General features: G+C 41.0%; 1 protein-coding gene across 7 annotated transcripts in view; it reads left to right on the forward strand.

The window, feature by feature from the left end:
- The first annotated feature begins 2,400 nt into the window (after window positions 1-2,400).
- tbpl1 (TBP-like 1) overlaps window positions 2,401-22,201 on the forward strand; it is a 48,735-nt gene continuing 28,934 nt past the window's right edge. Inside the window, exons 1-3 of one of the 7 annotated variants that reach the window (XM_020535987.2) lie at window positions 2,401-2,601; window positions 9,435-9,648; window positions 9,841-9,921. The gene's annotated coding sequence lies outside the window, so the exon portion shown is untranslated. Of the gene's footprint in view, window positions 2,602-2,621; window positions 2,738-9,434; window positions 9,649-9,840; window positions 9,922-22,201 lie in introns of those variants that run through there. The other 6 variants (XM_048596919.1, XM_048596920.1, XM_048596917.1 and 3 more) reach the window with 6 other exon arrangements.

Below are 22,201 nucleotides of genomic sequence, written 5' to 3' on the forward strand. Positions count from 1 at the left end.
GCTGCTTGGCCTGCTGTGTTCATCCAGCTCTACACCTTGTTATCTCAGATTGTCCAGCATCTGCAGTTCCTACTATCTCTGAGGAAAGTTGTGATCCCTCTTCACCTGGTGGTAACAATGTTTCCATTTCTGCTTTTGTCAATTACCTTAAATCTGTACCCTCGCATTCTTGATCTTCCCATTGTGGGTAGTTCCTCTATCCACTCTGTAAACTTGTGCATTAACTTACTGCCTGTCTATGTATGCCTTGAACTATCCCAATGCTCCTTGCAGTGTTATTTCAGTAGCTGTGGCATTGCTGTAGAAGACTTCTGCTTGTCAGTGAGGGAGACGGCAAATAACTTTGATACTTTCCTCTACAAACTCTGGACCTCAAGGCTTAATGTCAGACTGCACCAGGTCAGCAAGGGTGGCATCAACCTGTGCTGGCCGACTGGCAGTGGCAGAGTGAAAATCAGGGTAGCATAAATGGAGTCATAGAGTCATAGTTATACAGCACAGAAACAGACACTTCAGTCCAACTTGTTCGTGTCAACCAGATATCCTAAACTGATCTATTCCAATTTGCCAGCATTTGGCCCATATCCCTCTAAAGCCTTCCTATTCATCTACCCTCCCAGGTGCCTTTTAAATGTTGTAAATGTACCGACCTCCATCACCTCCTCTGGCAGCTCGATCCATACAGAAACCACCCTCTGCGTGTAAAAGTCCCTTAGGTCACTTTTAAATCTTTCCCCTCTCACCTTCGACTTCTTCCCTCTAGTTTTGGACACCCTTTGAGGGGGACAGCTGATTTATACACTTTGGAGTCAGTGGCCTGAACTTTTGCTTGATGCCAGTATGCAAACAAATTTCTTGGCTTGCAACACATCCCTCTGGAAAATGTGGATAGAACAGCAGGATCTTTATTGCGGGGGTGGTGGGTGGTGGTAGCAGATTTAGGACAGTGGATGAATCTAGAAGGGAGAATAAATATGTGTTGACCACTAATTTTTCACACAACCAATTTAGGAACAACTTAAAGAGGTGAAAATGTGAACCCAATCCCACATTAAGTGGCTGAAGAGATAATTATGAATTAAGTATTCTGCAAAATTAGCTTCAATGGAATACAAATCCAGATGGCTGAATGGTCTCCCATGCCACAATCTATTTTCTCATCTATGAAACGGCCAATTTCTGGGAGGATGGGGCTTGAAAGCTCTCTTTGAAGTGACAACATTGACATTAATGACTGGGTGGAGCTTGCAACCAACAGTTCAAAACTGCACTTCGTGGCTCAAACCACATCATTTTTTTGTATGTTTCAACACCTTAATAAATGAGGCAAAATGGCAGTAGAGAAGGAAATAAAAGATGCAAATCCTGCATCCTGGATCCCCACAACCCATGAGGCATTCAGCCCAATATTTCCTAAGACCTATGAATCGAGAACCAGCCTGTTCAGTCACAGCAAGACAGATGCGGCAGAAAGCCACAACACTGAGTAGACACCATCTTCAAATACAGGGGCGACTGACACAGATGTATTGCAAAAGACAAGAGAAACGAAGAGGGCCATTATGGCACAGTGGTAGTGTCTGTATTTCTGGGCCTGGGTTCAAGTCCCAACTGCTTCAGAGGTGTGTAATAACAATCTCTGAACTGGTGGATTATAAAATATCAAGGGAAACAAAGAGATCCCTGACAAACGAGATAATTGGGTTGAGGGGAAATTTGCATGCAATATTACGTCAAAGATCACTTGAACTAAAAGATCTAAATTATTTTAATTTTGAATTAGCATCATCTCTTCTTTCAAAAAAATGCTTAAAATATTGCGTCCAAAAATAAGAAGGATGCCAATCCTTGTTTCATTTTCTGAAGAATGGTCACTGGATTCCAAGCTTTAACTTTGCATTTCCTCCACAGATGCTGCCAGATCTGCTGAGTTTCTCCGGAAATTTGTTATTTTTTTCTAGCGTTTTCCAGGAACACATTTAAGAAGACATTAAATAGGCAGACGTGGGAGTGAGGGCTAAAATATAACGAAAGATGACATGGGGTAAGAAGCGGCCAGTGCGGATACAATTTTACGTCATGTTTTTTTTTCTCTTCTTTTAACAGAGTTTTTAACCAGAATCGTGAAGACGCTAAGATGTGAAATTTCTATACACGCTAGTTTGCTGCTGGCCGCTTCACCCCGCCCCCGATCGTTCTGTTCGGCCGTTGGTGTCAAATGCAGCGAACTCAAACCGTTCCAAATCAAAACCACGGCTGAGGCTGAGGAAGGCGCGCGCACCCTATCCGGCTCCTTCCCCCTCCCTATTCAAATCCACGGACAGAGGAAATCCCGCCCATCGACCGCTCTCATTGGCTAGATGCCGACAGGTGCCGTGCTCCAACTGGCGGGTGCGGCTGTCGGTCAGAGGATGTTCGCACGTTTCCGGGTCTCGGTGCGCGCTCGAACAGTCAGTGTTGGAACGCTCGCTCTTGGACCGTTAAACCGCCTCGTTCCAAGCAACAACAACAACAACAACATCGGAGGAGGAGGAGGAGCAGGAGCAGGCGAGGGGCGTCTGGCCGTGGATCTTGGGCTGTGCCGGTGTGAAGGAGAGAGCGGTGAGGAGCCTTTCCAATACAGTACTTTCTTTAGGACTTTGTGAACATGCGCGGCGGAGTTCCGACATCCGGTTTTGCTGGGGCCTTTGAATAAAATGGCAAAGAATCGGCGGTGTTAGAAGAGGGAGCGGTGGCGGTGAGTTTGTCTTGAGCCTCGTACCTCCTGTGAGTGTGATCGGGAAGGGAAGGCACCTCCAGGAGGTGATGCCCCACCGACACATTGACGCTGTGTATATGTGTCTGGTTGTTGACCTAGGCTTAGGATTTGTTTGGTCCACAAAGTGCTCGGTTATTTCACGGGTAGAAGCGCCCCCTTCCCCCCGGATCTGCTGTCCCCTCGTCGCTCTCCTGTATTTGTCCTTGAATTTATAATGTGACATGATTAGAGCGTAATGTAACTACATAACGAATGTGAGACAGCGACGAATGTTTCCTCCCACATACAGATATAACATTGTCTAGATTGCTGCAGGGTCCAGCTGGATCTCAGTGGGGTCAGTTGCCAAGGGAGAGAAAGGAGAGTGAGCTGGGACGGTCAGCCTGACCAGGCAGCAGCTGCTATTGCACAAAACTGGGTCAGGATTATCATCAACAACAAAAACAGATATCGCTGGGAAAAAAAAGCACGTCTGTCGGCATCCTTGGAGAGGAAGCAGAATTAACCTTTCTGGTCCAGTGACCCCTCTTCAGAATCAGATCACTGGACCCCAGATGTTAATTCTGCTTACTCTCCATAGATGCAACTAGATCTGCTGATTTTTTTTCTCAGCAATTTCTGTTTTTGCTTCTGATTTACAGCATCTGTAGTTCCTTGTTTTTTCCTTCAGGATTGTTATGTTCTTTTCATCAACCTCCTCTGTTACTTTTAAATATTTCTATTCTATCTGACAATTATGGTCTGCCTTTTACAAATCCATTGTGGTTGCCCTTAATTAATTCAGACCTCTTCTAAATGCTTTTTCAAGCAGTTTTTTTTTCCTGATTATTCCTTCTAAGATCATACTCACCACTGCTGTGTTAAACTGACTGATCCGTTAATAGGGCTGTCCTGACACTTCCTTGAATAAAGATGACAGATTTGACACTTTCCAATCTCTAGTATCACCTCTGTATTGTGTTAACACTGGAAGACTGTGACAAGACCTACTGTTATTTCCAGCCCCGCTTCCTTTAGCAACCTTGATGACCTTCATCTGGATCACTTCACTTGCCATTTAACCCTAGGCACCCTTTCCGTAAAGATCATGCATTGTTTCATAACAAACTTTTCCAATAGTTTCTAGTTTGGCCAATTACATACTGTTCAAGGAAGCTCTTGAGAATGCAGTTAAGACTTTCTCGCCCTCCTTACCCACTATGAATTTACATATATGCATTGTAAATCTGTATTCCTTGTTGTCCTTCTTAGTACCATATTAGTTGGATGTGGAATATGTCCATCTTTAGTACTGTCTTATAATCTCACATTATTGCATCCTCTTCCTCTTTTCTTCTTTGTACTGATTCCCAGTCCCCTTGTAGCCTAGTTTAGTCTAGTGCTCCTCAACTGTGAGTGAACCTTCCTTTGAGGACATTGGTCCTCATCTTATAGAGGTGCTTTCTTCTACTTTGATTGGGTGATTCCTGCAGAACAGGCCTGGACTCCCCCAAAATTGGAACCTTTTCCCCAAGCGCCATTCTTCACGTGACATACTGATCTTCTTTATCCTACTGTTATTAAAATAATTCAGTAACCAGATGGTACTATCTTTGTATTCCTATGTTGTATTGTTTTCCCTTGACCTTGAAATGCAATCATAGGAATTCATTAACTGCTGTCTCTTTGTCATTGGTACTGAGATGTGCCTGCAGAATATTGAATATTTAGCACTCTCTCATTGATCGCCATTACCTTGACATCAGGGAAGCAACAAACCATTCAGCGTTCATGATATTGTTTGTGGAAATGAGCGTTGGTCTCTGACTATGAAATGATCTCTGCACTTTTACTCTGCTGTACCTTCCTGTGCAGTCCCTTGCCCATTGATGCCATGGTCTGAAAAGCAATCCTTTAGGGTTGTGCTAAACTAAAGCTCCTCAACCTGCCTGCATGCCTTGACGCAGTTAATCATCCACTTCCGATACATCTACCATAATCCAACTAGATGGGACCGTACTCATCTGGTTCCATCTTACATATCCATATATAGCCAATGAAATGCCTGCAATGGCTCCTCTAACTGCTTTAGAATTGTTATCTCTATCCTCCAAGGATTAATTCTTAATCCCTTTTGTCTCTCATCTTCACTACAATCCTCATGAAATATGAAACCCAGCATCATCACCTGTGTGTACACTGATAACACTATGCCTCCCATCCATTATCTCCACTGTTTCAAAATTCTCAGACTGCTTGTCCAACATCCAATTTTATTTAGGCAGCAATTTTTTTTAATGTAGTATTGTGAAAGCCAAAGTCATTGATTCAGATTTTCCAAATGGCAAGACAGTTGTTATTTCCAGTGTAGATGGAAGTGTGTATGAGGACCTGTGGAATGTCCACCATAACATACTCAGAAGGAATTGCCCAGGATATTAAAGGTGCCATTGGTCAGTTCCTCTACATCAGGGACCTTCTGACTGTCTCTTTTTAAAACAGACAATTTGAAGGGTTCTGATGAAATTCAGTAAATACATAGTCCTGAGTAACTATTCAACTGACCCTATGCGTAACTCACAAACCACCAACTGCACACCCTCCCCTCCAAAGTTCTAACCACCCCCACCAGCCCCTTCTCAATTGCTGACCACCCCTTGCTGCCATCCTACAGCCATCCTGCCCTCCAAACCCCTTGCTGGCAGACTCGATAGTGCTCTTCAGTTAGTACCACAAATCCTGTTTGCTAGCCACTGACTCCATCCCTCTTCTGGCATCTTTCTGATGCTGAACCGGACTGCCTGGAATATTAGTTTGATATTGTATCCTGAGAAGACTTGCCAAATACACTGCTACCTGATTAAGCCACTCCTTTTCCAAGCTCTATAACATCATTTGATCCTGTCTGATTTAATATGCTGTTGAAACCATTATGCATGCCTTTGTTACCTCCAGATTTGATTATTCCAACATATTCTCAACTGACCTCCCACTTTTAATCCTATATAATCTTTAGATCGGTCGACTTCTGACCTCTTGAGCAATCTGATATTAATCATTCCACTGACAGCACGCCTTCAGCTGCGATAGCCCAAAACACCTTTCGAAATGGCCTTAAAACCTGCTGTTTGACCATGCTTTTAGTCATTTGCCTTAATATCTCCTTATGTGGACCAACGTCAAATTTTATTTGATGCTCCAATGAGATGTCTTAGGACAGTTGACCAAGATGAAGGCATTATATAAATAATAAGTTGATGTTTCAGAATGTAAAAAGCATGACCGGTTGAGTCCTGAACCACTTGTTGGTCAAGTGTGATTATATTAACGGTGGATCTAAATGGACCACTTGTGTGCTGGATCTATATGGACATCGCCTCTATTTGAAGACTAAATCAGTTGGATTAACTTGCTGAATAAAAAAACAGAATAACATTCCACTGTGTTTTGTCTTGTATCCTAGTCAATTCTTTGGATGAAGATGTTGATTAAGAGAAGGAGCACTTGAAAACTGGATGGTGGAATGATGTACTGTTAAAAGTACCCCATCTAATGATGGCAGCTGTCTCATTGTCTTAAGTTCAGCAAAGCAATCATGGGTCCAAACGGATATTCTGTAGGTCACGATACATAAGTTGTCCTGGCATATAAGCCGATAACATTTTTCAACGCCAAAAATTGAGTTTAGGTATATACTTACCAGTAGCTTGAATCTCCTTTTTTATTATTACATGCTATACTCACACTTGGGATAATCCTGATTTTTTTTTAACCTCTGAAATGCATGTTTTACTCAACTTATAAGTCAGTGCAAAGGATCAAGCAGGCAATATATGCTTTTTTTGCCAAGAAGATGGTGGGAGTTTAAGAAGATAGTGCAGTCTGCTCTGCACCAACAGAAATGGCTCCTCCTGCAAAAAATATTGAAGTACAAAGTTGATTTCAAGCCAGAAATCCTAACATTTGCTAACTCATCAAATATTTGCAGCAGCAAGAGAATTCAGTGTTAGTGTCAAACTGTGAGAATGGAAGAAGAAATCTGCTGTGAAGACGATAGCTAAAACTAAATGTTCCATCAGAACACTTACCACTATTGACCAGACTGTGGAAAGCAAATTCCCTATCAAATTTTTAGAATGTTTACATCATCACCAGAAATGAAAGTGTTCTCTTATAACATCTTTAATAATAGCTTCTAACATTTTCCCTATTACAGATGTTAAGATAACTGGTCTGTAGTTTCTTGCTTTCTTCCTCCTTCCTTTTTTTGTATAAAGGAATTGCATGAGCTATTTTCCAATCTAAAGAAATGAGTGTTAGAAAATGAAAGCCAATGTGTCAATTATCCCATGAGTTACTTTCAAAAACCTGGGATGAAATCCAGTAAGACCTGGAGACTTGTAAACTCGCAGTTTCAACAGTTATCATAAAGTCAAAAAGTTGTACAGCACGGAAACAGACTGTGGTCCAGCTCATCCATGCTGACTAGATATCTTAAACTGATCTTGTCCCATTTTCAAGCATTTGGCCTATATCCCTCTACACCCTTCCTCTTCATGTATCAACCTCCACCACTTACTCTGGCAGCTCATTCCATACTCACATCACGTTCTGCTTGAAAAAGTTGCCCCTCAGGTCCGTTTTAAATCTTTTCCCTGTAACCTTAAACCTATGCCTTCTAGTTTTGGACTCCTCCCCTACCTGGGGAAAAAGACCTTGGCTATTCACCTTATCCATGCCCCTCATGATTTTATGAACCACTACAAAGTCACCCTGCAGCATCGACACTCCATGGGGAAAAAAAAGCCCCAGACTATTCAGCCTCTCAAACCTTCAGTCCCAGCAACACCATCAATATCACTAATTTTCTTGAATTCGTCCCTTTCAATTTCTAACTTGCAGGTACTTCAAGGGTGCAATATGCAAAATTACAAGAAAATGCCATTGGTTGGGGGGATGGTTGGAAGGAGGGGGAGGAGGCTGATAAGTAATTTTATGAGACAAATTGGTCAGCTGGGCATCTCAGTGTCAAATGGAATTTAACCCTGAAAAGGTGTGAGGTGATGCACTTTGGAGGAAGTAACAATACAAGGGAGTGTTCAATGAATGACAGGATAGTAGGAAGCTCAGAGGAACAGCGGGATCTTGGTGCTTGTCCATAGAACCCTGAAGGCAGCAGGTCAAGCTATTGGGGTGGTTAAGAAAGCCTACACCTTTATCAGTCTTGCCTTTATCAGCTATGTCGTAGGTTAGAAGAGTTAGGAAGTTTATGTTAGAGCTGCACAAAACTTTGGTTAGACCACAGCTGGAGTACTACGTGCAGTTTCTGGTCAATGCGTTATAAAAAGGATTGCCTGAAATTTCTGCCACTGTATCTCTATTGACCTATATTCTAACCTCGTTTACCACTTCATTTTAGTCATCTCTTTTATGCCCTTATAATTCAATTTGTTTACATTTTAAAAAGTAATTTCTGATGCACTCCCTTGTCAAGCTCAATGTAAAATTCAAGCTAAATATGGTCGCTTCCACCAAGGGCCACCTTAACTTTGAGGTGATTTTGAAATGGGATAGGATTAATCAATGCAATATAGGTAGCACTCTTCTAAGAAACAATCTCAAAAAATGCTATGAAACCCTCGTCGAGGCTCCCTTTGCCCATCTGACTTTCTGGTTGATATGTAGGTTAAAAAATGTTCCATGATTAACACCATACCTTTTCCATCTCATTTACTATTCGGGGCCTTGTACATCACTCCCACAAGTGAATTCTTTTGTTTTTGTTTGCTTGTGGGAGGTGGGCATCACTTGCTGGACCAGCATTTATTGCCTGTCCCTAGTTGCCTTTGAGAAGGTGGTGGTGAGCCTCCGCCTTAAACTGCTGTAGTTCATGATTATTACTTCTGACCCTTCAAACTTGAATCAAAACTTAGATTGTTTTTGCTAGAGTGTTGGAGGCTGAGGGGCAACCTGATAGAAATATATAAGATTATGGGAGGCATTGAAAGGTTGGCTAGTCAGTGCTTTTTCCAAAGTGGAAATGTCAAATACTGGGGGCAGAGTTTTAAAGGTGAGATGGGGAGTAGGTGCCTCAAACATACTTCCAAGGGAGTAGTTGAAGTAAATACAATAGCAACATTTAAGAGGTATTTGGGCAGAACAGACAGGGAATAGAAGGATATGAACCATGTGGAGACAGATGGAATTAGTTTAGAATGGCATCATGGTTGGCGTGAACACAGTGAGCTGATGGGCCTGTCCCTATGCCATACTGTTCTATGTTCTATTAGTTACACAGATTGCATTGTTATGAATACAGGTGAAACTCAGCTGCCCCACTTTTCCCTGTTTTCATTTTCCCTGTAATGTTCAATCTCATCACAAGGGTGCCTCCCATTTTTTAATTTGCTTGTGGGACTTAGTCGTCACTGGAGGGCCAGCATTTATTGCCAGTCCCTAGCAGCCCTTGAGAAGGTGGTAGTGAGCTGAGGAATTGGCTAGTCATTCAATGTTTAATAAGTAATTTGTAGTTAAATGGCATGCATTAACATGAAGAAAGCTACATATCACCGTAAAGGTAGGGGTACGTGTACCTTTTGACAGGAAAGAGACCCATATTCTTGATCAATAATTTAAGGAAAAAGACTTTCCCACATTCCGAACAAAGTGCAACAACAACTGACCTTTTCTCCATTAGATACATCTTGCATCCTTCGCATCAGGATTACTAACAAAACTAAGGCAACTTCTGAATGGCCTTGTAAAAGGTGGCAGGTTTTAAAAAGTAACTCATGGTACAGGTCTGAAATGAAGGCCAGGGTGGAGATGTGCCACAAAAGAGAAAAAGACTGCTGCTCAACAAAGAATGCCAGCCAATGGGAGGGTGAAACTACACTGGATTTTGAAGTCTGGTGAGTTATTTTATGTATTCACGTATAATGTGGAGAAATCTGATATAAAAATCATTTTACAAATTGCACATGTATTGTGTTCTTTGTCCTCGTTTTCTGAACATGTGATGTAATCAGAAGAATTAAACTATAATTTCCTGAGTTATGCAGTACAATGTCTTAGTTTGTCATGTTCACTTCGTGTTTTCACAGGTAATTCCAGCCAACAATTGAATCTTGATCGTTTTGCCTCAGGAGGAAGATGAACTTCAACATTTGAAGAAACAGGAGGTGGTAAGATCTGTTGAATCATAAATGCAGCATGTGAATGCCTAGAAATAAGCTTAGGAGCCCCAATTAAAACTTTTTAGGAATATCTAGATGACAACCATATAAAAGGCTGTTGATGTGCAAGAGCTGAGAATAGATCATTTAAAGTAAGAACAAAGTATTGGAAGATGCTGGCAATCTGAAATGCAAGCAGAAAGTAATTGTGGCAGCATCTGTGGAGAGAACAACATTTACTTTTGGTCGTTATAACTTCTTCGGTCAGAATTAGTTACGTGGAAGAGTCAGATTTGAACCCTTTCATTCTTTCACTCTTGCTCGCACACTCTCAGCACACATGCTCCCAGAGCTCCTGAGTATCTCCTGCACTCTGTGCGTTTATTTAAACTTTTGTTTAAGTGTGCCAAAATTTGGGACTCACTTCTCAGCTACACTATGTGTTTGTTGCAATTCAAATAAGTGGCTCACCAACAACTTCCCCAGAGCAGTTGGGAATGGTCAATAAATACTTTTGGTATTGAGTTAACAAAGTGTGCATTTTTAATTGCTAGATGCAAGAAGAACTAGAATTGCAATACATTCACATAGATCAGTAATAAGGGGTGAGTCCAAAAAGATAAAAGTTTTTTTAAAAAGTACATAGATCAGTCTGCACATTTTTTTGTGCAGAAGAGAGCTGAATGATGCAGCTATCGCAGTGGGGGTTAGCAGCAGCGGTCGTCAAACAATCGTTTCATGATCCTTGGTTATTGATGATTGGATGAGATACTGTAGTTTTGATTCCTTTTGGTCATGACTGAATTCCAGCATTCAGGGTGAGAGAGTGCTTTTATTATCCTCTTTTCCTTTTTTAACTCACTTGCAACACTCTTGAGTGAAAGAGAGTATTTAACTGCAGCAAGGGAGTGACTAAAGAATGGTTTTTTGACTGTCACAGTCACCAAACGAGAATACTCACATCCATTACCCTCGCGCTGGTATACATGAGAAGGTTCTGTCCCACTGGCTTTTAACCCTGTGCTTGTGTATTCTTCAAAGGGGAGAAACAAAACATGTGTCTGCATAATCCATTGGGGGTGGTTTGCAGATTGTCAGCCTCTCATTTTTGTTGGAGTCATAAGAGATCACAGTCATGTCAGAATTTTCTTTGACACCTTTCAATGTTACTTCCTATCAGACCCACACAGTTTTTTTTCACTAGCTATTATTCTATTTCTCTTTTTAAAGTCAAATTATAGAAAACATCTATAGTATTTTGAGGTTCCAACTCATTGTCGTAATACAGGTGAATGGTGTTGAAATTTCAACTTAGTTTATGTACTGCACTCTCATTTGGAGGATAGTCTTTTGCTTTTGTGCGTGTAATTGTAGCAGATGTCTATTAAGTGGGGAGTCCTAAGATTTCAAGTTTCACCTGTGTCCTGACAGTAGCATTTTTGCCTCTTGTTCAAGGTAGTTTCAGAAACGTGAGAATATAATTGAAGTTGACATGTCAATGCAAAATTGGGAGTTCTGTGTGATTTGAGGTGTAATCTTTCTTTTAGGTGAGATTTTTAAGTAAAGCCTTCTCAGCTGGACTAAAAGATACTGTGATACTGTTCAGAAAGATCTGATTAAGTTGGTAGCAAGCATGTAATACTTCGCTAATTATAAAGAAAGTACATTTGGTCAGTTATTTAATATTTTTATGGTTCCTGTCTATGCATGATATTTCTCTTCTTTGCATTTACTGCTCATTTGCCTCTCGTATTTGTAATATATGTAATCCTGAAATTCCCATATATCTGTTTTTGACTGTTGTACATGACCACTGCCTTTTCACTGCCTTCTCATTTCACTTACTTCTTTTTCCTATGGACCCAATCGTGCCACATTTTATTTCTCCACTCCTGAGCACTTGTGCTTACCACCCCACTGCAACCTCTTCCCAAAACCATGCTCTATTTTCAGACACACTTGCGGTCATCTCCGTTTGATGTGCTCTTCTTGGAAAAGGCCACAATGTTCTGTTGTCACCCCCATGGCTTGTACTCCAATGACCTTAATCATAGAGATATCTATCTCCATCCAGTCCTCAAGTATCATTCACCACCAGCATGTCTTCCTATTCCCTTCCAGCTTTACATATTTCTGCACTTGCTATTGGATTTTCCTTTCACTCCATCACTCCTAACAAGTTTACTTGCAACAATACATTCTAACATTCAGCTGTCCACATCTTTTCAACATGTTTCATACACTGTGCCTGGCAAAACTGGGACTTTCCTCCATGCCAGTCATTTCTCATATTCTGGCCCCCAGCTTCACTCTTTTAAGTCTCATAACCTGACACTTGCACTAATAAATCATACAAGTTGTCAATTACCAAATTAAACTGAGCTACCTAAGCAGTATTTGGCCTCATTTTTCTATGCCCACTCGTCCAAGATCATTCTTGAATGGAAAAATAATAGTGTTCTACATTTTTCCAGTTCAACTATCTCCTTAAACCCCTATCCCCTGCTTCCTACCACAGCTCTCACTTTCATAAGACATATGGGCAGATTAGGCCATTCGGCCCATCGAGTCTGCTCCGCCATTTGATTGTGGCTGATATGCTCCTCGCCCCATTTTCCTGCCTTCTCCCCATAACTGTTCAATCCATTACCAATTAAAAATCTGTCTAACTTCACCTCAAATTTACTCACTGTCCCAGCATCGACCGCACTTTAGGGTAGCAAATTCTACAGATTCACCACTCTTTGGGAGAAGTAGTTTCTCCTCAATTCTGTTTTAGATTTGTTACCCTTTATCCTAAGACTATGACCTCTCGTGCTAGAATACCCCACAAGAGGGAGCATCCGCTCCACGTCTATTTTATCTATACCTTTAATCATCTTGAATACCTCAATTTGATCTCCCCTCATTCTTCTAAATTCCAGAGAGTATGGGCCTAAACGGTTCAATCTGTCTTCATATGACTATCTCCTCAGCTCTGGGATCAATGTAGTGAACCTCCTCTGAACTGCCTCCAATGCCACCACATCCTTCCTCAAATAAGGAGACCAAAACTGTGCACAATACTCCAGGTGTGTTCTCACCAATGCCTTGTATAGTTGCAACAATACTTCCTTACCTTTATATTCTATTCCTTTAGCTATAAAAACCGACATTCCATTTGTTTACTTTATTATCTGCTGTACCTGCATGCCAGTTTTCTGTGATTCATGAATGAGGACACTCAGATCTCTCTGCACCGGAGTACCCCGAAGCCTCTCCCCATCTCCCCATTTAGATAGTAGGTTGCCTTCTCGTTTTTCCGACCAAAATGCATGACCTCACACTGATCCATGTTAAACTGCATCAGTCACATTTTGGCCCACTCTCCTAATCTGTCTATATCCATTTGTAAGATTTTTATTTCCTCATTGCTATTAATCATCCCGTATATTTTTGTGTCATTCACAAGTTTGGCTATAGAGTCAAATATCACTGTATCCAAGTCGTTTAATATAGATTGTAAGTAGCTGGTCCAAGGACTGGACCCTGTGGTGCCCGACTTGTTACTTCTTGCCATCCAGAAAAAAAAAACATTTATCCCAACTCTGTTTTCTGTCCATCAGCCAGTCACCTATCCAAGCTAATAAATTACCCCAATTCCATTTGATGCAACCTTGTGAATTAACCTTTTGTGCAGCACTTTATCAAATGCCTCCTGGAAGTCCAGATACATTATATCTACAGGATCCCCATTATCCACTTTGCTTGTTACACCTTTGAAGAACTCGAGCTAATTAGTCAAACATGATTTGCCCTTCATAAAATCATGCTGACTCTGATAGACAGCGTTTTGACTTTCCAAATGTCCTGATATTGCTTCCTTGATAATTGATTCTAACACTTTCCCAACAACAGATGTTAAGCAAACAGGTCTGTAATTTCCCACATATTGCCTCCCTCTCTTTTTGAATAGGGGCATTACATTAGCATTTTTCCAATCCACTTTCCGTGTTCAGGGAATTTTGGAATATTGTAACCAATGGATCTACTGTCTCTGCCGCGACTTCCTTTAATACCCGAGGATGTAGGCCATGAGGCCCAGGGGACTTGTCAGCCCTCAATCCTAATAGTTTGCCGAGTACCTTTTCCCTATCGATTTTGATTGTTCTAAGTTCTACCCTTTCTATTGCCTCTGAATTGCCCGTTCCAATAGGAATGGTACTATTGTCCTCCACCGTGAAAACTGAGGCAAAATATTGATTTTGCATCTCTGCCATTAACTCTCCAGTTAACATTATTAACTCTAAGGTTTTATCTTCTAAGGGACCAACATCCATCTTAGCGACTCTCTTCCCTTTTATTTACCTATAGAAGCTTTTGCTATCCTTTTCTATATTTTGTGCTAGTTTTCTTTCGTAATTTATCTTAGCTTTTTTATTAATTTTTTAGTATCCCTTTGTTTATGTTTGAAAGTTTCCCAATCTTCCAGCCTGCCACTGGCCTTTGTAATATGGTATGCCTTTGTTTTTGACTTTATATTGTTCTTGACCTCCTTATTTAGTCATGGATTTTTTTTACCCCCCTTACTATCTTTCTTCTTCACTGGGAAATATTTTAGTTGCGAGGAATTGAGTAGCGCGTTGAACAATTGCCACTGCTCATCAGCTGTCTTATGTTTCAGCCTTCCTGCCCAATCTACTCGGGCCAAATCTAACCTCATACCTACGTAATTACCTTTGTTTAATTCCAGAACACTACTGTTGGACTTCATTTTCTCATCCCCAAACTGAATTTAGAATTCAATCATACTATGGTCAACATGCATAGAGTTTGAAGACTTAATGTGCACTAAGATTGAGAACATTCATTTAGTTATCTCCTATAATTTCACTCCTCCTTCTTGATAGTTATGCCTATACTGTTGTCACCCTAGTTTTTCTCTCGCTTAAGTCCTTTGTGTCTAGTTTCTCATCTCAAATTCTTGTCTGTCTGACTCCTGTTTTGCTGTCTTCTCTTCTTTGCCGTTTAAGCTGACCAGCCTACCCTTCTTTCTTGGACCCTTCATGTTAGCTGACTTGGCAAATGGTTCCAGCCCCTCAGGTAGTCCTCTCTCAAAATAACTTATCATCTCTATTTCAAAATACATTTTCTTGAATCTGGATCTCTCTCACCTTTCTGTTCTCCCGCCCTTCCAAGTATTTGTTTCCTGTCTAATTATAGAATCATTACAGAAGGAGGATATTTGGCCCATCTTGTGTATGTCTGCTGTCTATAAGAACAACTCAGTTAGATGCGTGTCTGTGCCAGTACAATTGGCTGCATTGACTTCCGGTTCTGGAGTCGCTGTGGCACATGATCCTTGGAGGTCTGAACTGAAGAAAGAAAGAATAAGAACACTGCTTGTAGCAATCCAATTTTTTTCTTTTGAAATAATCATCCAATGCGCCTTTGAAAGCCATGATTGAACCTGCCTCCACCATACTATCCATCAGTGAATTCCAAATCCTAACCACTTGTTGTACAAAACGATCCTCATTCCTCTGGGTTCTTTTACAGTTTACCTTAAATTATTGTCTACCAGTTCTCAGTCCTTCTGTCAGTAGGAACATTTTCCCACCCACTCTATCTAGTCTGATTATGTTTTTGAACAACTTTATCAAATCTTCTGTCAACCTTCTCCAAACTATCCACTTAACTGAAGTCCCTAATTTCAGAAATTACAGTTGTAAAATCTTTTCTGCATCATCTGTAATGTCTTCATATCCTTCCTAAAGCGCGGTCCTCACAATTGGATGGGATCTTTCAGTTCTGTTGACGCTGAACCAGTGTGCTCATTCCCCTCTGCTTTGGCACCTGCCTTAATGTTTTCTTTGTTTTGGCATCCAGTTTTGTCGGATTGTACTTCTCTGAATCACTTTGAGATTAAAGGCATGATTATAAATATAACAATAAATGCATTTCCAAAATAGTATTGGCTGTGATATACTTCGAGACGTTTTGAGGTCAAAACTTGGAAGTTTACCTTCTAAAATATTTCTATCAAGCTATCTGAAAGTTACATTGAGTAATAGCATCACAGTAGTGTGCGAAAAACAAAGCAGTGAACTTAACCAGGTCTTCTGTCATCTTCCTCAGCTCCCACCATCCTACACTCTGACAATTCTCCTCAAACTCACTGTCCAAACTTCACAACCCTTCTAATTCCGAATCCTTTCTAATTCAGTTCTTAATCAGCCCCCTTTTAATTAGTCTAGCCATGCCTAAGTCCCAGGACATTATTCGCATTCCTAGCTCTTGCTGGTTTATTGGTGATCTTTCCTTCATCGTACAGTTGGAAATGGGGCCGTCTTCTGACGACATCATAGCGGTCAGCTCTATTTGCAATTCCGCCAATAATTCCGTAGTCCATGTCTGCAAACAGTAAGACCTGGACAGCCCTGGTTTGGGCTGTTAAATCTTTAAATAATTGTTGTATTGCAAAATTACCAGGCAGTGACCATCTTCAGCTTAAGCACCTTACCACTAATTGACAATCAGCAGCATCAGCATTGCCGAGTTCACACCATCAACACATCAAACACTAGGGTCCAGAAATCCTCTCCTCCACCGCAAGGCACAAGCCAGAAGTGTGATGGAGTACTTTTGACTCGTCAGGGTGAATGCAGCTGCAATTACACTTGAAAAGCTCAATATCTCCCAGGTATGGTCTGCTTGATTGGCACCTATTCATCAATTGCCTTTGTGGTATGGCTGTAGTCTGTACTATTCATGGATTGCCAAAACTTCTTTAGGAATACCTCACTAATCTGTGTTCTACAGCACTTTGAAGGACAAAGGCAACAGGTGCATTACCAGATCATAACCTCCAGCAGGCTTTAGGGGCTGAATTGCTTACTCTTTCTCCTAGTTTTCAAAATCTTATATTTGCTTCTTCTCTAGCCCCAAGTCATACATCATCATACCATTCTGGCATGGACATGTATCCAGCTTCCTGGTATCGCACTGTAACAAGAGGTGATGACGTTGGCTAATTTTTTTATATCAGGGCTCAATCAAAACTAGCTACAATAGTTTGCTGTGCTATAAATCTGTAATCTTTACGCTTTGCAATTATGAGCGATCTGACTAACAGAATCATTGGAGAACCTTGTGTCTGCACTGTACTATAGCTAAATGTGGTCTTCACTTCCACCCTTGTCCTGCATAAAATTCTTTGACCTGTTCCAAACACTGAAAACGTGGAACTTACCAGACATTGTATTATCCATGAATGTTCATAGATGTTGTTACTTTAGCTCTGTTTGCAGATGTGGGCTTGATAATATTCAGATGTATATCATGCTCATATACTAATACCACAACCCATGAGGAGAGCCCGATATTTCAAGAATAGGCCTGGGCCATCTTGGGCTTTGATCTTATTTAGTCAAAAAAAAGCATGCAGGTTGCTTGATATCTGTAATCAAGAATAAACAAACCTTTTCAAAAATAAAACAAGGTGCCCCTTCCAAGTCGCAATATTTGCAAACCCAGTTTTCTTGCTGCAGAAGAACTTGCTGAATAATTCTGCAATTGCAAACAAAACTTACATATGCCAGCACAATGTTTGGAATTTTATATTTATTTTATCTTGGTGCTGCTAGCATTACTTATAAGATATCAGGAATGATAATAACTGTGATGGTTCATTGCCAAAAAGTTAATCTGGCCCATATTTTTAAAGGCACTGTTGTGATGTTCTCTGTGAGGAAATGGCCTGAGTGAATACATGTTGAAATTAATTTGGGGCTAATTGTTGGTAGAGTTGCAATTGCCATCAGCTTATGAATGTTCAGTTTTTGCCAATAGCTTCAGATCATGTTATCAAGATTGGGAAATCACCTAGCATACTGGCTCTTGTACTGTAACATGCTTTTGATATTTGAAATAAGATTGCTGAAAAATGCTGTTCTAGATCCAAACTATATTAATTATTGAGCTAATAAGTTGATCTTCCACAATATTGCTTGCTGGGACTCTGGGCTAACTGGACTTCCAGTAAAACAGAATTGGAGCAGGATCTAAACTTGTAATCTAGTCCCTTTTTTAAAATTAAATTTTGTTCTTTTTATAATATCTACAATTAATCATAAAACATACATCAGTCTGAGAAAACAAGGCGTAGAGCTGGATGAACACAGCAGGCCAAGCAGCATCAGAGGAGCAGGAAAGCTGACGTTTTGGGCCGAGACCCTTCTTCAGAAATGGGGGAGGGGAAGGCGGATGAAAGGTGGATAAAGGAGCAGATAGGTGGAGAGGAGATGGACAGGTCAAAGAGGTGGGGATGGAGCCAGTAAAGGTGAGTGTAGGTGGGGATTTAGGATGGGGGTTGGTCAGTCAAGGGAAGACGGACAGGTCAAGGAGGCGGGAATGAGGCTGGTAGGTAGGGGCTGGGGGTGGTGTACGTCAGTGAGGTGAGAGGAGCGGATAGGTGGGAGAAAAGATGGACAGGTCAAGGAGGCGGGGACGCGCTGGGCTGGTTTTGGGATGAGGTCGGGGGTGGGGAGATTTTGAAGCTTGTGAAGTCCACATTGAGACCATTGGGCTGCAGGGTTCCCAAGCGAAATATGTGGTGCTGTTCCTGCAACCTTCGGGATCAATCTGAGAACTTGTTTGTGGCGCAGCATTTTTTGTGTTGCTGAGAGGTGCAGATTGAGGACCTAGAGTGATACCACTGCCAAAGCAAAGTGTAATTAGTGTTGCAAATTAGTCTCGGTAATGGTGACCCTTGTAAGAACAAAACCATCTGGTTGACTCATGTCCCTTGGGTAAGGATGACAGCTTTCCTTTTCTAGTCTGGCCTACAAGTGACTAAACACCCAGATCAATGGAGTTTACTCTTAACTACTTTCTAAAACAACCTATCAAACTACTCGGTAGTTAAGAGTGGGCAATAAATGTTGGCTTTCTAGAAACATGGACATCCAATGGAGCAATAGTGGAAAAATGTAACTTGGAAGTATATCTGTTCCTTCACTCTTGTTGGATCAAAAATTCTGGAACCCATTTCCTAATAGCACTACGAATGTACCTACATCAAAGGGACCACAGTAGTGCAAAAAGGCAACTTAACTGCCCCTGAAAACATGGTGGCCAAAATGTAAATGTGAATACGTTTTCAAAAAAATTGTCCCTGGTTCTAATCTCTGTGGTTCTCTGAATATTGATATTGCAAATAACATCCTCAAAGCTCCAACAAATTTTATCAAACATTATTTCTCTATCATAAATACGTGTTGATTGTGTCCAATTCAACCATTATGTTCAAAGTGTCCAATTAAGACATTTTTTATAATAAATTCTAACATTCCTACTACCAATGTCAAACCAACAGGCCTGTAGTTCTCTATTCTCCCTCTCCCTCCCTTATTAAATAATACGATTTTTAATAGAATATGTTTGCTACTTTCTAGTGTGCAGGAAGCTTTCCAGAATATTTGGAATTTTGAAAGATAATAACCAATGCATCCTCTATTTCAAAACCATTTCCTTTAACACTATTGAAAGTGTGTTATTGCTCATCTTATTCAGGGGATTTACCAATTTTGAATCAGGTTAATTTTTTTAGTACAACTTCTTTATTCATAATGTCTTTTAGTTTCTCAATATCACAAGTTATTTGGTTCCCTCATATTTCTGGGGAGATTCTCTGTATATTCTTCTGAGAAGACAGAAACAAACTAATTGTTTAGTTTCTATGCCATTTACCTGTTCATTACAGTAAATTCTCCTGTCTCTAAACTTAGATTTGATCCCTTAGTTGTGGAATCACTGCTTATGCTGTTTGGCATGGTACGTAGCTTCACCAGGTTGATGCCTCATTCTTAAGTATCTTTAGTGGTGCTGCTGATATGCTCTCCTGCAGGGTTGATTCCTTGGCTTGACACTAAAGGTAGAGTGGGAGGGTGCAGATTATGTTGGAGTACAATTCTGCTGCTGTTGGTGGCCCATAGCACTTTCAGGATTTCTTGTCTTGAGTTGCTAGATCTGTTCCATCTACCATGTGATAATGCCACATATCACCATGGTGATATCTTCAATGTGAAAACAGGACTTCTGCTGATATTATCTTTTACAGACACAAGTGCAACATGCAGCCTGGTGAGGATGAGGTCAAGTCTGTTTATTTCCTTGTGATTGTTCCTTAGTCACCTGTCGCAGAGTCAATTTAGCATCGATGACCTTGTGAACTCTAGAAACTCAGTCAGTAGTTGTGCTGCTGAGCTGCTGTTGGTGATGGGCATTGAATTCTCCCAACTGGAATACATTGTTTTTTTTTCTCATGCTCTGAAGCTAAACTTGGAAGAAATGTATACTTTAAGGAGGGCAGTGTAGAACTCCAAAAGGACATCGTCAACTCGGTGGAGTGGGAAGGTAGGTACCAGGTGAGGCTCAATGCAGGGGAGTGTGAGATAAATCACTTTAATCAGAAAAGCATTCAAAGACAATATAAAATTCTAAAGGAGGTGCAGGAGCAGAGGGACCTGAGTATATGTGTGCACAGATCGTTGAAGGTGACAGGACAAAGCAGACAGTGATCTCAGCTCTATTAATAGGGACTTGAAGTACAAGAGCAGGAAGGTGATGTTGAACTTGCTAAAATGTATAAGACACTTGCTAGACCTCTTCTGAAGTATTGAGTACTGTTCTACAAAAATGCTTCCAGAAACGTGAAGTTTCAGTTATGAGGATACATTGAAGAATTTGGGACTGTTCTCTTTGGAGAGAAAATGGTTGCGAAGAGCTTTGATAGAAGGTTTTAAAATCCCGAGTGGGTTAGTTAGAGTAGATAGCGAGCACAGTGGTTCTGGTTAGCACTGCTGCCTCACAGCGCCAGGGACATGTGCCAGCATGACTGTCTGTGTGGAGTTTGCATTCTCCCAGTGTCTGTGTACATTTCCCCCGGGTGCTCCAGTTTCCTCCCACAGTCCAAAGATCTGAAAGTTAGGTGGATTGGCTATGCTAAATTGCCCCATAATGGCCAGGAATGTGTAGGTTTGATGTGTTAGTCATGGGAAATATTGGGTGGGGGAATGGGTCTGTGTGTGATGTCCTTCGGAGGGTCGGTGTGGACTTGTTGGGCCGAATGGCCTGTTTCCACATTGTAGGGACTCTATGATTTTATTCCTGCTGGGAAAAGGAAAAATGAATGACAAAGTGTAGATTTAAAGTAATTTGGAAGCAAAGCAAGGATGATGTAAGAAAAACCTTTTTCACACGCTGAATATATAGGGTATGGAATGCTGTGTCTGGAAATGTGGTAGAGACAGGTTTGATTGAGGCATTCAAGAGGGCATCGGATGGTTATTTGGAGAGAAATGGTGTGCATGGATATGGGGAAAGGGCGTGAGATTGACAGTAGCCAATAGAACTGGCGCACGCACCATGGGCCAAATGACTGCATTTTGTGCTGTAAAAATTGTATGATTCTGTGATTCACTGCTTGCTTCAAATGGTGCTTAACATGGTGGAGTACCGGTTCATCAGCTGGGGTTGCTATGTGTAATTCCGCAGCTGGTTTCCTTGCTCATGTTTGACCTTATGCCATGAGACTTCATGCAATTCAGTGCCACTGATGAAGAATCTCAGGATAACTTCCTCCCAACTGTATACCATTATGCTGCCACCTCAGCTGGGTCTGACCTACCAATGGAAGAAAACTTACCCAGGGAAGGTGATGGTGTTGTTTAAGATGTGGTGTGCAAGGTGCAATTGCTTTTATTTGTCTTACATCATTCACAGGATGTGGCCATCATTGGTAAGACTAGGATTTATTGCTCAGTCCCAAATTGACCTTGGGAGAGTGGTACTGAGCTGCCTCATGATGCAGTTTGCTCATCCATTCCAGACAGTAGTTAGGCAGCAACCAGATTTCTGAGAGACTGGAATAGTTATGTTACTGTATTAGTTAAATCTAGAATTTTAGGCTATTGTTCTTAGAACATGGACTTGAATTCCACCATGGCAAATGTTAAAAATTTGAACCCAATAAAATCTGGAATTAAAAACTAGTCTAACGTAAGCATATGAACACTGTCAATTGTCATAAAAACCCATCCAATTCACTAATACTATTTAGGGAAGGTCATCTTTGTCTGGCTTGCAAGTGGCACCAACACAGATTGACATAGTTGACTGTTAACTGCCTTTTGAAATAGCCAAGCAAGCTGCTCAATTTTGGGACAATTAGGGATCGTTAGTAAATGCTGGTCTAGTGAGTATTGCTATATCACAAGAACAAATTAAAAATATATAAGTTCACATTTAA

This window comes from Rhincodon typus, chromosome 5 (assembly GCF_021869965.1).
Source record: "Rhincodon typus isolate 14 chromosome 5, sRhiTyp1.1, whole genome shotgun sequence".
Taxonomy (NCBI): Eukaryota; Metazoa; Chordata; class Chondrichthyes; order Orectolobiformes; family Rhincodontidae; genus Rhincodon; species Rhincodon typus.